The sequence below is a fragment of the Schistocerca nitens genome, chromosome 4, assembly GCF_023898315.1.
Source record: "Schistocerca nitens isolate TAMUIC-IGC-003100 chromosome 4, iqSchNite1.1, whole genome shotgun sequence".
Lineage (NCBI taxonomy): Eukaryota > Metazoa > Arthropoda > Insecta > Orthoptera > Acrididae > Schistocerca > Schistocerca nitens.
In genome coordinates, this window is record NC_064617.1 from 895,600,183 (window position 1) to 895,614,866 (window position 14,684).

The 14,684-nt window shown below is 36.5% G+C and overlaps 1 long non-coding RNA gene and 1 other non-coding gene across 5 annotated transcripts; both read left to right on the forward strand.

Moving 5' to 3' along the window:
• Positions 1–2,797: 2,797 nt before the first annotated feature.
• LOC126253444 (uncharacterized) lies at positions 2,798–14,451 on the forward strand. Of its 4 annotated transcripts, XR_007545957.1 has the most exons (11): positions 2,799–2,820; positions 3,323–3,444; positions 3,624–3,775; positions 4,049–4,118; positions 4,281–4,383; positions 6,114–6,176; positions 9,039–9,080; positions 11,786–13,484; positions 13,666–13,707; positions 13,877–13,909; positions 14,150–14,451. It is a non-coding gene; the product is annotated as an uncharacterized LOC126253444 (long non-coding RNA). The 4 variants fall into 4 exon arrangements; XR_007545958.1 differs by lacking the exon at positions 3,323–3,444 and having other exon boundaries at positions 2,798–2,820; XR_007545960.1 differs by lacking the exon at positions 2,799–2,820 and having other exon boundaries at positions 2,839–3,444; positions 3,624–3,760.
• Positions 3,480–3,546, forward strand: LOC126254820 (small nucleolar RNA SNORD31). Its single transcript, XR_007546449.1, has one exon. It is a non-coding gene; the product is annotated as a small nucleolar RNA SNORD31 (small nucleolar RNA).
• Positions 14,452–14,684: the final 233 nt, after the last annotated feature.

The following is a 14,684-nucleotide window of genomic DNA, read 5'->3' on the forward strand; positions in this document are numbered from 1 at the left end:
TTTATTATTATTATTAATAATAATGTTTGAACCTTGATGTCTACACAAAGTACAGACAGAGGTATCTGGAGTTCTTCTAAGTGCCCATACTGCACCCACAAAGCCTTTTTCAATATATGTTTGGACTTTACTTCTGTTTTCAGACCAATTGGATTCATTTCTTTTATGTAAACCTAGATATTCTTTCACTCTTAACACAATATATATTATGTACTGTCTTTTATTTTTTGTTCCTTCTAGGTCTGTACGTTGTGTTGTTAATTTGTTTGGGCCCTTATATTTTTACTAGATTTATTCTCTTGTCAGTGTCTTCTATATCTTTTTACCTGTTAAACATTGTTCTGCCCTCTTAGAATATGGGCTTAAGAAATAAATCTGTGGGAAAATATTGTGTTGTAAGAAAGAAACTGTGAAATAAAATTTTGTAAGAAATAAAATAATGTTGTGAAATAAAATATTGAGTTAATTTTTTCTGAATATCCATTTTTTCCCAAGATATGTTAGTTTTCTTTGAATACTTGCAGCAACTGAGAAAAAAGTGTAATAAATTTAAAATGAGAAAAGCACTTTAAAGAATCAACATTTATTTCTTTTCATGTTATCTATGGAAACTCAAACACCCAAAAGTTGTTTCACGTAATAGTTTAAACCAGTTTCTTGATTCTTAGTCAACTGTAGTTGGTGCAATGGATTGTGTTCACTTTGGTAAAATGTGTCTGCTATAGATACATAATAACCACCAGGTAGCAAGGATTTGTCAGATGAGATTGTAATACAAAATTCAGTAGGCTCTGAGTGAAGCATGTACAGGTACATATATTTCATTCATATGCAACAGCTTTCAAAATTTGCTAAGGAACTTAGTGAAAATGTGAGATTATGCATGGTGTTGGCAGTGCATGTTTGTAAATATCATTGGAGTGTCAAGCACAAAAGTATTTCTATTACCTCAGTTGTTACTGCAATGGATAATTCCACCTCTGGCAATATGCATCCACTACAGACACCAGGTACTAAGGATTTGTTGCATAAGCTTGCAATAAGAAATTCAGAATGCTGTTTGATTGAAGCAAGTACAGGTATATATATTTCATTCATATGCAACAATTTCCAAAATTCGGTACAAAACATCATGAAAATGTGACATTGGCAGTTTATGAACTCTGCAGAAAACAGACCTCACTTTTCAGTGTAAGAACAACTTTTCCCATCTTTAAAGGTTACTCCTAAGGTAAGCCTAAAATTTCTGTTAAAAAAGTGAGTTTTTAAGCTCTAGGTTGACTAATTGTCTTCTGCTGCATTTGTAGTAAGCTATTCAAATTGTTCACAAACTGCAATGATAATCATTATTATGTAATTAAAGGGGAGTTTTATTTGATTTATGCCCACATGATTATTATGCAGAGGCAAGGAAAAATTTCCTCATGATCCCACACAGTGTCAACAAAATCAGATCACTGTACAGGTATTATTTTTCTAAAATAAGAAAGAGCCCCTATTCTTATTGTACTGAGAGACTGCCAAATGTTTTCGTTCTGGCAGATGAGCTCTAAACTGTTTGTGCCCTGGGAAATAGCTCTTAATCTGGATGAGGGTCAGTACAGTTTTGCAATATTAGGGATGGAAAGTGGCCCTTAGATAGTTTTCTTAAAAAATTATATACTGTCACAGTTCATTGTGGCAATTATTTTGCAGTTTGTTTCCTCACAGAATTACTATCTTAAGACAGAAGTTGACAACAGTGTTTTAACCTTGAAAAGAGTTTTCCTTGAGTTTGTTTTCATCAACTGTGAAGAAATACCTGTAAAAAATTAAAATCATTGCATAATCTCTTGGAACTTTTAATTTATGGCCTGCCCTGGTTAAATTGATTGCTGTAACGACTGTTTCAGTTGAAATTTTGTAAGTGTTTCTGGAGTCATAATTGACATCTTTTACGCTGCACAATATTCACTTTGGTATATGCATTATTCGTTTTGAGGCACTTAATAGCCCACAGGTAGCAAGGATTTGTATATTCAAGTGGGATTATAGTAAGGGAAGAGCACCTATAGTCGACACATTAAGAGAATTTTTTCTACCTTCTAATACTATTAAATAAACGTAGGCTCCAAAATTATTTTCTGAAAGTTCAAAGTCTCACCTTTCATCTATAACATTTTTTTAAACTGATAGTTTAAATTTTTGTAAAAATATTGGGAAATGAACCTTTGAAGTGCACCTAAAACTGATACTCTAAAATGGACCTGCTCCTAAAGTCGACAATTTTGGCACCTGTAGTTGACATAATTCCCATATCCCATTTTCTTTTATAACTGACTAGAGCTCAAAACGCGGCGAATCCAATGTTTAAAGTTTTGACATGGGCCCACTCGTACTGTTTAAAAGAATTTTAACGACATTTTACTTTAATTGATAGTTTATGGTAATTTCGTCCCGCTGGGCACCATAGTGGCGTTCGATGTATTTTTTAGATTTTTTAAATGGTACTGTGAACAAATCCAGGTCAAATGTTTTTGTTGGAAGCGTTTGGCAGTCAATTGAGCAATGTGGGGAAAATACGATACAAACATAGGATGGCAGACTGCTGATTTGAAATCCCGCCACGTTTTGCCAACAGTCACGTGGTTTATGTTGGAGCCACACCAGCTCTATAGCTTCTGCACAGCAAGGCCAGTCTTCGATTTGAACCTAGGAACTTAACTATCGGTAAGTGTAATGAAGTGGAAGTACTATAAGGAACATCTTTGGTTTCTTATAAAACCGGCTGCTGAGGGAGCTGTGCTTCCATTTTGACTGGGGTTCGCATGGTGATATGAGGTACGTGTATTGTGGAAGTTAGGTTGTAGGTATCTTCTTGTCGTCGCTTTTAATTGGAAAAAGTTGGTGACTGAGCATATCTATTTCTCGTTGCGTTTCTTTTACTAGCTTCTGTGTGACGATTGTCGTTTTATTGGAGACGTATTTGTGTATTATATATGGTAGCCACGTGGTTTAATTTTATTTTAGGGAATGGCGGTTACAAACAATTTGAATCGGGAAGGAAATTGTTAGATAACGAAACGTTGTTTCAGTTTATGTAAGGCTTACTTGATATGTGGCGTTGGTTGTCTGAAAAGACTTAATTGTAGGCAAAAATAATATACACATGCAGGAGTTAGGGATAGGAGATGAAATTGTTGTAATTCGTGGTATGCTTATGATGATACTGTTGTCTCGTTCGTATGAAACGCTGTGAATAAAATTAGTTGCTGAGTTGTTGAATAGCTTAGCGAGTATGAAGTTTATTCCTAATGTAGCTAATTCTCTAACGTTGTTTTAGTTGGCAGTCGTGTGGCATAATGCAAGAAATGGTCCGTCCGAAGCCATAATGCCAGCACATACATGCGTAACAAAGCGAAGGCGTCGAAATACTATCTGCTGTAGCAAATGCTTGCGTATCGTGTGAGTTTTACAGATATACTTAATTACTTGAGATATTTTTCAGTGATGAACAACAACCGCCCCAGTCTGAATTCGGTGACTGAGTGGATTTTCTGAGGATTACTTTAAGAGTTCTAAAAGTGATGTAATTATAATAGATAAATACGCTAATGATATGCCTTTTTTGTGCAAATACTCAGTTGGGGCATGTCTCACTGCCGCCCGGATTCGCAGGACCAACTCGAAACCTGTGCATCCACTTTCCGACATGAGTTTTGGTGCTTCCAGAAAGATGGACATTGGCGATCGTGAACAGCTCCTTGCAGCTGCGCTACTGGTACGGAATGATATGGTGTGTATGTGAAGAGATTCTTGCTTAAATAATATCGGTTGTGGTAAGGTGAAGGGGCGGAATGCTGTGTACAGTTTTTAGTGTAAATTAGGTTGTGAGGGTTTAGTTGTACTAATAAATTGGTATATACGTTTTTTATAGAAGTATTTTGAATGATGTGTAAGAGTCCTGAAACTATATGTGGATATTGAGGCATTTGTCTGACGAAATTTGTGACACGTGTGATGTTCAGAATAGTTTTGCAATGTTTTAATATGATATACTGTTCTCCAGGTTGTGCTTGTGTCAAGGTGGATTTGCCACCATTGGTGGTACTGTGGTTGCCATAAGGCTTATGAAAAAGGTAAGATTGTACAATAAATCTTTATATTGTTTGCTGAAATGATGATATAATTATTTTCATATGATTTTGTGATTGATCTTACTTGCCCTCACTGATGTTACCACTCTGTTGTTCACTCTGTTCTGTCAAGTATTGGTTTCTGATGAACTTTTTTTTTTACAGGTGTAGCCAAGTGATGAGAACGAGAGATCTCTTTGAGTTACCTAGCACTTGTTTCGTGCATTGTATTGGGTGATGGAAATAAATGTAAATGTGTAGCTAAGAGGTAGGTCTGCAGTGAGTTGTCTGTTATACCATGTTTTGCTCAATTTTCTTTCAATTTAGTTTCACTAACAATTTAAAACTTTGCAGTCACTACTACTGTTTATGTACACAGGTTGTAACCAGTTAACTGTAACATGTATTTAAACTAAAAATCTTGGTCTGTACAAAATTTAGTGGTGTTGGTAGACATAATGTATAAGAGATTTGTTAACAATCTTTGACAGTGTAATCAGAGTGAAAGTGCAGGGTGGGACAGTGGTCTTCATGCATATGTTGATAATTAGATATGTTTGCAAGAAATAACAATGTCTTCCATGGCAATATGCATATAGATGTTAATGGCACTATCTTGCTTTATTGTTGATGTATTACAGCCAGCTGCTTAGTAAATTCCTCTCATTGCTGTATGGCATGCGGAATGCCTAACATTAGGTATCGTGTTCTTAAAAGTTGATATTGTATTTGTTCTGCATTCATTTGTTGGTGGTAGGCCCCACAACCTCAACCTCATTGAGGTCTTATTGCTGTTGTGGTTAGAGGTCTAATAATTTATGCTTTCGATAGGTTGACGAGAGTCACATGTTGCTACTTTGATGCCAGATAGGGTGCAGATGAGCTGGAGTTAATTACCTGTGTGTTTTTTTTTAAGTTGGCATAATGGAGTCTCTTGTGTATATGTGAGGGTAATCCCAAAAGTAAGGTCGCCTATTTTTATATAAATATGTAGACCTCTTTATTTCTACAGTGGTTTAGATGACTTTACAGCTTGACCATTTAGCTATTTTTCAACATTTCTATCAATGCATTTTTGTAGTCACTGGGAGTTTCTGTATGCCTATGTCATACCAGCTTGCTGCCATGTTGTTTAGAAAGTTATAAGCCTTCTTTCACCTTGTTGTTGGAGCTGAATTGCTTTCTGACCAAACATTTTTTAACTTAAGGAACGGGTGATAGTCCTTGGGTGCTAAGTCAGGACTATAGGGTGGGTGGGTGATTGTGTTACACTGAAACTGTTGCAGGAGAGCAATGGTGTGCGTGTGTGCGCGCGCACCCTTGCTCAACATTCTTGTTGTCCAGGTCTGAATTGCCCGTTGAGCTTTTTCAGTCTCAGCATTGTGGTCCCAGCGATTCAGCTTTGACGACAAGGTGAAAGAAGAGGTTCATAACTTTCTGAACAACATAGTGGTCAGCTGGTATGACATGGACATACTAAAACTGCCACAGCGTCTACAAAAATGTATTGACAGAAATAGTGATTGTCGAAAAATAGCTAAATGTTAAAGCTGTGAGCTGATGTAAGCCATTGTTGAAATACAGGTCTGTGTGCTTCAAGAGATCTTACTTTCGGGATTACCCTCGTACATGAGAAATGATGGGGCTGCTATGTTCATGTGATTCTGTTGTATGTGGTCAAAGTGACAATGCATTAGGCTACCTTCTTAGAAATTTAAAGCAACTTGAACTACTACATAGTGTGTAGATTGAAAGAAATTGAGGTATTGTGACATTCTCAAGTCTTGACCTAAAGAGGGAGACCCCAAGCTCACAACCAGGATTTGCTCTGTGCTCTTCCTGGCCCCGAACTGGGGTAAATTAAAGTCTGTTAAAAACTCACATCCCAGGATGGTTTGCTGGTTTGTGTATCCTGTCACAGACAACACAATTTTAAATATATTTGTTGTGAAGTTTTTGTGTTCCCAACATGTTTCATACTATTCTTGTTTGTTGCAGCTCTTGATACTGGGTAGAGCAGTGCTGGTGAACCTGTGAAGTCTTGTTGGAAATCAGTTACAGGTAAGAAACTGTAGTATAAAATTCCAAACCTTGTTCATTGTTGTACCACAGCCCCAGCTCCATACTGGATATTAATTTCAGGTATGGCGTTTTATGCTGTGGAGATGAAAAGCTGTTCAGCTATATTATCCTGCTTCAATAGCTGGGTAATACGTAGTTCAGCAACAGTGTCCTTATGCTTTTGATCAGGCTTGTGGCTTTTGTAAATTGTAACTGGTTATTTAATTGGGATTTTGGTTAGTGTTAGAAAGCTGCTCCTAGTTTAATATTAAACTCAGGAAACAAAATAGTTGAATTGTAGAAGATTGTTGTTGAAGTGTCAGTGATATGTTGACCCATCTTCTGTGATAGTATAATAGAACTACAGTATTGAGAGAACACTAGGTGTGACAGGTTGAACAGCATTTTCAAAGATTATTTTTGTATAAGTTTCTTATTGTCTTTTCAGGCAGTAAACAGATTTGCAGTTTCAGCATACTTTGCTCAAAATGGGTGTTGGCTGGGGTATTGGCAAGAATTCTTTCAGTGTGTGACCTCTATTGTATTGCCCTTGCAGATCTCCATCTGTGTAAAGTTTCTTCAATTAAGTGCTTTTAAGATACTTTGGTTAAAAGGTGTAGTTCAGCTACTTATTCTGTTACCTAACAGTAGCATAAGTAAATGAGTAATGTTCAGAAGTGTTAGAATATTTTGACATGTAACATGAGGTGTTGGCTGGTCTTCATTGAAAGCATTTATGAGGGGAAATGTGGACAATGGACTCATCAGGCAAGATAGGGCATTGGAAGTGTATGGTTCTACAAAATAGTGTTGGAGGAACTGAACAAAATTGGGGAAAAGTTTATTGTTGAACCTGACTAACTGAAGATATGTGAATGGGGCACATGATGAGGCATCAATGAAGTCGGTTGGTTTTGGAAGTACGTCTGCAAGGAAATAAGAGTTCTAGGGAGATACAGGATTGGCTGGTATGCATGTTAGTGGTTAGTGTTGTAGTTGTACTGACAACTTAACAACCACCAGGATTTTAAAGAAGGGGGTTCTCAGTGCCTTAGAATTAGGTACACTGCAAATCTCCCACAATATGGTCCTTAGGCAACTAGACGAAAACTGCAACATGTTTTTTTATTTTTGTTTAGCTAATATACTACTTTAATTAAAGACAAGAATTAAGAAAATTCTTGACTTAACCACGGGATAATTTTTCTGCATAAGCTGTGTAACGTAAGAGTACTGAAGGATTTCACCGTATACTTATATATTGAAGCCACTGAAGGTATTACTTAGTTGTCTGTTAATCTCTTAGCTCCTTCCTTATCCAAATTCGAGAAATGCATTAGTTCCAGTACATCTGGCAGCTTAACAGTCTTCTTACATCTCGGATCAAATCTTTCACAAAACATCGATAATTAAGAATTTGTATTTGAAGTGGAAACAAGGAAGTTTGTGTCTAATATGTAATTAGGTATTTCAAATTAACAGAGAAAAAACATTGGGTAAATTTGAACCAACACACAACCACACTTGGTTCAGATAGTGTTACCAGCTGTGCTATACATACATGTTATGTGTAATTATCAACTGCCTTGCATACAACTGTGGAAAAACTTTATAGTCTATTATTTAAGACATTAAGAATAGCATATTTCTCAGCACTTTTTAAGTGTTCCATGCACATTTTTCACTGCAGGACAGAAAGCAGTCTCAGCCATATTTGTACTGCTCAACAGTGCAACAATATGAGCACAGGCTACACAATTTTTTGAAATAAAAGCTATGTAGCTAGTGTTGTTAAGTAAAACATTGATGGCAGTTGATGTATTTGAATTTCCGAAAATTTCATTTAACTTAGTTGTAAGATAACTAACATATTAGTAGGACCTACTTCCAAGAGCGTAACACATGCCAGAGTACATGTGCTACGGCTTCTGACCAGTCACTGCATTTGTGTTTGTTTACATCTGGTTTATTCTTATGATGAACAGATTATAAAAAAGTGTGATCGAAAAACATTGTTTCATGGAAGGCAGATTTGTAAAATTCTGCTACAGCTCTCCATATATTTGAAACAAAATATTTAGAACTACAGACCAAATTTACCAGTTTAGTCAGCTCCATGTTAATATTGATGTATGTTCATATGAATATAGCATTAAGAGAACTTGTCTTAAAAGAAACAGGACATCGGAGACTACTCAAACGGTTGGAATTTCATGTCTTTGTTAGATTCTTTATTATGTTATGTCATTTGTCTCAAAAATGAAGATATGCCTTTAAATTGACTGAACTACTACCTCTGTGGAAAAAATTAATAGAAACAAATTTCTCTACAAAGCTGACAGAAATAACTTCATTAATAGTTGAATTGCTAATGTGGGAGCTGTAAATGATCAATCAGTATCGTGATACACGGGATCATGTGGAGTATGAAACCCACCCCACACACACACACACACACACACACACACACACACACTATAGCTCAGCTTGCTCTGCGTGTGTGAGAATCTGGCAGCTTGGGTGTGCTAGAAAAATTTTTCTGTGTAGCATCTGGCTACTTGGCTGCTACTGCTCATATGGCAAACAGCAATTCTTCATGTAGCTGGAAGAGGGAGAAGGCACTGCTCATGTGAGTTCGGCCATGTGCATGAGCCTGCTGGAAGCTGCTCAAATGAACCTATACTTGCACCGATTAGGCTAACATGTCTTCAAACAAGATCACAGCAACAAAGCTTTAGTTGTGATGGCATTGTTACTGGAGGCAGGATAGTGTGTAGTTGTATTTTGCTGTATATTTACTTTCCTAAATGAATTGTAATTGGTGTGGTCATGTAGAATTTAATACATTTCTTTCCTTTCCAGGACATTTTTGGCTGGACTGTGAAATACTACTTGGAGAAACTGGTAAGTTCGCTTGTGTAATACTTCTGTAATTTTTCAGAGGATGTTAGTAGTTAGATACTAAGGTGATAAGAGATGCTGTTTTAATTTCCCAGTGATGGCACTAGGTTTGGTAAGTCAGTGGATTGCCATTCTGTTTTCTGTAGAATGGAAATAAGTGAAAGTAGTATAACACTTCAGAGACATCCATAATCTTATTTAGGTTTTCTGAATTTCTTCCAGTGAATGCCTTTTAAATATTGGGACATGTAATATTTCCTCTCGTACCTTATTGTGTAGTATAATGTTAATTATGCTTCCTGATAGACCTGTTCTAGACTGTTAAGTGTATATTTGAATATCCCCGGGAAAAGGGTACAGTTTTGTTCTGTAGCAATCTGCCTGTTTTCAAGGGGGTAGTCTAGGGTGAGCACAGTAGTTAAGAGTAAGTAACATGGAGAACACTAAGTTCTTTTTGCATTCTAGAAACATTTTTGCCAACAAGTCTTCAGCAAATTACTCCTTGTTGAGACAGTGAGTGGCACTGCAAATGTATTGTCAGTGCTGTTCCACATGGATGGATTAGTTTCTTAGAGAAATTGTGCATTTGATTTTAACTTTTTCTGAACCCATAGACAGAGATTTTATCATTGTTAACCTCTCTTGAATATACATTTGGCTGGGTAATGAAAGTTGTCACACAGCATTTTCAGCATTTAGAATTGCTTTTGGGTGTATGCCTCCAAAAGCCTTCTTGTAGAACTTTCTGCTGTTGACTGCAAGCTGGACTGGATCCAGTGTCATTGACAAACGTGATTAATTTTTGGTTTCATATATTAAACAGTTGTCCACGTAAAACGAGAATAGCAGCAGTCTTAGTATTTTCTTAAGTACATTGTATTTGTTGGTAAGAAAAAGGTATTTCTTGTTTTATTCATGATATTGAATTTGCACTGAAGTGATACCTTCTGCCTGTGGTTGTTTAGGTATTATTGCAACCAGCTGTGTGGTAAACCTGTTTCTAGTTTTTTTAGCAGAATTTTATGGTTGGCCATTGAAGGCTTTTGAGGTCTAGGAAAATACCTGCAGCTAAATTAAATTATGTTGATTTTAAAAAGCAGGTCAAGAATTGTGTTGTGTGTAGATTTAGAATTTGTGAAGCTTTTTCTCGGTGATATGAAGTGAAGTAGTTACGAATCTTAACACTGTCATGCAATTTCAATAGAATTTTTGAGAAGGAACTTGACTGTAGAATAGCTTTGTCAGCAGAACCACCTTCTTAGTAATTTAAGCTTTTGTTACGTTTGGAACTGGAAAAATAACTTTCTAGAGAGGCTGAAAATCTTTGCCAAAGGTTTGTTATGTGATGAGTATTTGCTCTTAATATGTAACCTGGTACGTAAAAGGACCACTTGACATGTAATTGCTCAGTGATTTAATTTTGATTAAAATTTCATCAGTGTATTTCATAAACCGATGCACCCATGATTGACTTTAGACTTGTACTGTTAATTTGTATGAGATCTTCAGCTAATAAAGTGTTCATTGTATTTCCATCAGTTAATTTTTTGTCTGACTGTTGCACCCTCTGTTGTATTAAACTTCAGTAATTTGTGTAGTTTCAGAATCTGCCGTGGTCCTTTTCAGTGTAAACCACTTGGTAATTTGTGTGATGTCATTGTTTGAAACCGTAAAACAGTAATGTGTGTTTGTTATCCACTTACCTTATTTCCACATTTCTTGAAGTAAGAGAATGTGTTTCATCAGCTAGTAACTACTTAACTGCTAGTTTTTAAAGATTCAAACTGTCAGTTTTGTTAACTTAATCATTCCACATAATGGAGCTACTTCTTTATGAAACCAGGTGTCTTGAAGTTTTCTCTCGGCACTGCTGAAATTTTGTGCCAATGGCTATTGCTTTACACACCACCTTTGCAATCTGCTGATCTAAATTTGGTCTCTGCAAGAGTTCTCTTGCATTTTGTTCCATGTGTTCTAAATTTTCAGTTTCTAAATTCACTGAAAATCTGATTTTAATGTGGGTTCCTTAGTTGTATTGATGTAAGTTGTGTTATAGGTCCATGCACTTCAGATGAAATTGGGCACCATTTCTGGTGGCACTTGAGATGAAATTTGGGTACAATTTGTGGCGGATGTATTCTCCATGTTTGACAGAGTTTTAGCAAGTGCCAATACTTTCTGACATTTATTTTTTGACTTTCTCTAATACTCTCTGGATCTACAGCAGGAAGTGTTACCTTTGTTTTGCATTCACATTCATTGGTTTTGCCAAACTGCAACCGAATTTCACCTAACCTTAGACCTTATTAAAGCCCTGGTTTTTCAATTTTTTGAGTTTGTTACCTGTTCGAAGCTGTTCTAAAGAGAGCATTTATTTCCAAAACCCGTATAGGCCTATCTTATGTGCATTTCTGATAATTCAGAAGTTGACATGCCTATGATAGCATGACATAGCTATTTACTGGAATAAGATGTCGCTGGCCGAATCAGTCAGATTGTAGTTTTTCTTAAATTAGGTGCACTGAAACATCAGTTGTCCATTTGCCATTTGAATTTAGATTTTTTTTTTGTACAATTACTTAATGATGAATATGACAAGCATATGTCTGAATTTTTGATGCATTTACTTCCCTGAATAAGATGTTGCTTAATAAATTAGTGTTGTATGTCTTAATTCTGGTTTCTGAGACTTGTTTTTGTTTTTGCAGGCTGGGGTCAAATTCGGAGTTCAGGAAACTTTGCAGTTCATGTCAGTTATTGGCATTTAAACATAAGACTTTTCACTCATTTGATGGTTTGCCTAATTGCCAGTCTGGGGATGTGTAGTAAGAAAGTTTCATTGAATTACACTGGCAGTCAAAACTACAGTGTGGTGTGGTGAGTGCTGTTTAAGACAGTGTCACAGGCAAGATGTGTAATATGCTGTGTGGAAAGGCAAACTAATACACTTTAAGAAGAAACCCATATCCTGAAACACATGGCCTTGGTGTTGGTCAGTGTCGGGGGAACAATCTTTTGGCAGTTCGTTCAGATCTGTTCTGGTGTCTGAATGTGGGAGGTATGCAGCCCTTTCGGCCATCTGTGTACTGTGGCCTGAGCCTAATAACATTCCTGTGCATGAACTAAATTCCTCCTTAGTCTTAGTGTGCATCCTATTGTGGACATTACGTGGTCTGCCAGTGCAGTTGGGTTGACAGCACTGTGACAGCTATCAGTACACAGCTGTGGAAATGGTACACGGTGCTTTCCTCAAGCAAAATGGATTCCAGTGGGAGAGCTAATGCAAGATTATATGTGGAATATTTTCCAAATAATTGTCCCCACATCACTGCATGTTCGAAGCTATAAACACATCTGAGTTGCACACAGGTATTTTCTGCCATACGGATACAATGTACAGTACTTGGTACTTACAAATGCTATCCTCAGGCTACCATTTCTTGTGGTAGCTGCCAAAACATGAGGGGGTCATTCATACTTGACTAGCAGTAAGTTACAGTGGTTTGATTTGTGGATGAATGCACATTTACTAGACACATGGTCAACTTTTGGAAGATCATAATCTTTGTGCAAGGTTGGTATTCACAGCTGGCCTGAGATGTGACTTATCACATTGGACCATTTCTTCCACCAGACTAATGGGACTGATTTATTTCACATTTATTAAAGGTATTTTGCTTATCCTGTAGGATGTAGCACCAGTAAATGTTGCTGCAATATGACTGAACTACAGCACAGTTCAGTCGATGTGCAGAATGACTGTCACATATCCCAATCCAGTCAGTGGGTTGTTAGAGGTGGACCAGTTCAATTACCATACTTGACGCCTCTATTTTCTGTTGGGTAACATGAAGTGTATGGTACACCTGTAACATATTTGGATGTTATTGTAGTCCTCAGAAATAGAAGTATTTAGCTGCACATATTGGCTCATGTATGTAAGGTTTAGCACTGCTGAAGTATGAAGTGCATTGACGTAGGCAGAACACAATTGTAATGTAAATGGCAGTGTGCAGGTCCTGTTGGATTTATTTGATCTGGAATGCATAACAATCTCGGACTTAAGTGCTCTCCAGTGCCCAAACTGTATCAGTATATGGTTCCGTCTCTAGAACTGCTCAGTGTACCACACAAAACATTAAGTATTGTCAGTTTTTGTTATAACCTGTGTAATGTCAAATGTGCTAGTGGTTTGCAACTGCTGAAAGAGTATTAAGAGTTGGACAACAGATTTGAATGTTTTGCAGTTAGTCAAATGGTGTAGTGTAATGTCTAGGTTGCTTTGAATATACAAATCAGGGGAGTGGGGTATTGAGTGTAGCAGGCTGGAAAGATGTTTTGATGAATTGGCATGAACTGTGAAGTTTACCATTGCTTACATTCAGTGGGACTGTACATTCGGAAATGGTAAGTGGATAACATATGTAATTCAGTTATGAATTCTGTGATGAAAATTTCCATATTTCATTCGCGGTTTCCACCAGAGGGTTACTGCCTAATGATGGTTGAATGTGTCTGATCACGCCTGACATTAATTTTAGTTGTAAATGTATGTATTGTGTTATTAATATAAGTTTTTATTTTTCAGGATTTGGAGGTGTATGTTGGAGTATGCTTGGCACATATTGAAGTGAGTATGCTTGGCATTTACTGGTTGCATGTGTGTACATAGAAGTGATGTTTAGTTATCCCTGTCATATTTACTGTGAGTGAGAATTACTTGCTGATCTTTTTTTATCTGTAATGATATATCTTGCTGGCTTGCATAATTTGGTTAATACAAGTTTCCATTGTTGCAGTTTGTGCTGTCTCTAAGGTGTCTGCCCTTTCAGGTTTGTATATCTTAAGTTTGTCTAAATAGTAATGTTCAAAATCACCTATTGTGTAAACCCGAGGGGTACAATTATGTATCAGTCCAGTATTGTGATGATGATAATAGAAGTTTTCATTCGCGGTTTCCACCAGAAGGATTATCCGAATGTTGGTAGATGATGTCTGAATTAACTTTAAGCTGTACCATAAGTTTATTGTGTTTATCTGGGTACTTGATTTGGTCTTTCTTTTTTTTTTAGGTATGTAATTGAAACTCCCAGTTGTGCTTCCAGATGTTGTTTACTGTTAATGATGAACAACAAACACTGCCCTAGTCAATCTGAAGAAATGATGTTGAAAGATTCTGATATCATTAAATTTTCTTTTCATTTGATGATGCTAGAGGAATTGTGCTTATTTCATGATTCTTGTTCCAGGTATACATGTTCATTGTTATTGAAAGTCAACAAGAATGTAATTGTCAGCAAAGTAATAATTTTTGTTTGTGACACTAGTGTGTTCCACTTGTAAAGTATTGGTCAATAAAGATTTCAGTTGAAAATTCTTGTAAGAGCCATGATTGCTTGTCTTGGTTGGGTGATCAAATTATTCCTCAAATGGTTTTGTATGTAAAGGTATCAAATGGATGGCTGCTAAAATTGCAGTTTGTCATGCTGAAAGTTAAAAGCAAGTTTTTAATTTCTAAAATAGTTCCCATATGCATTCAAATTTCTATGGAATGGAAAGTTATTCTCTGGATTGGATTCAGTGTCTGGGAACACTCTTTTGGCAGTT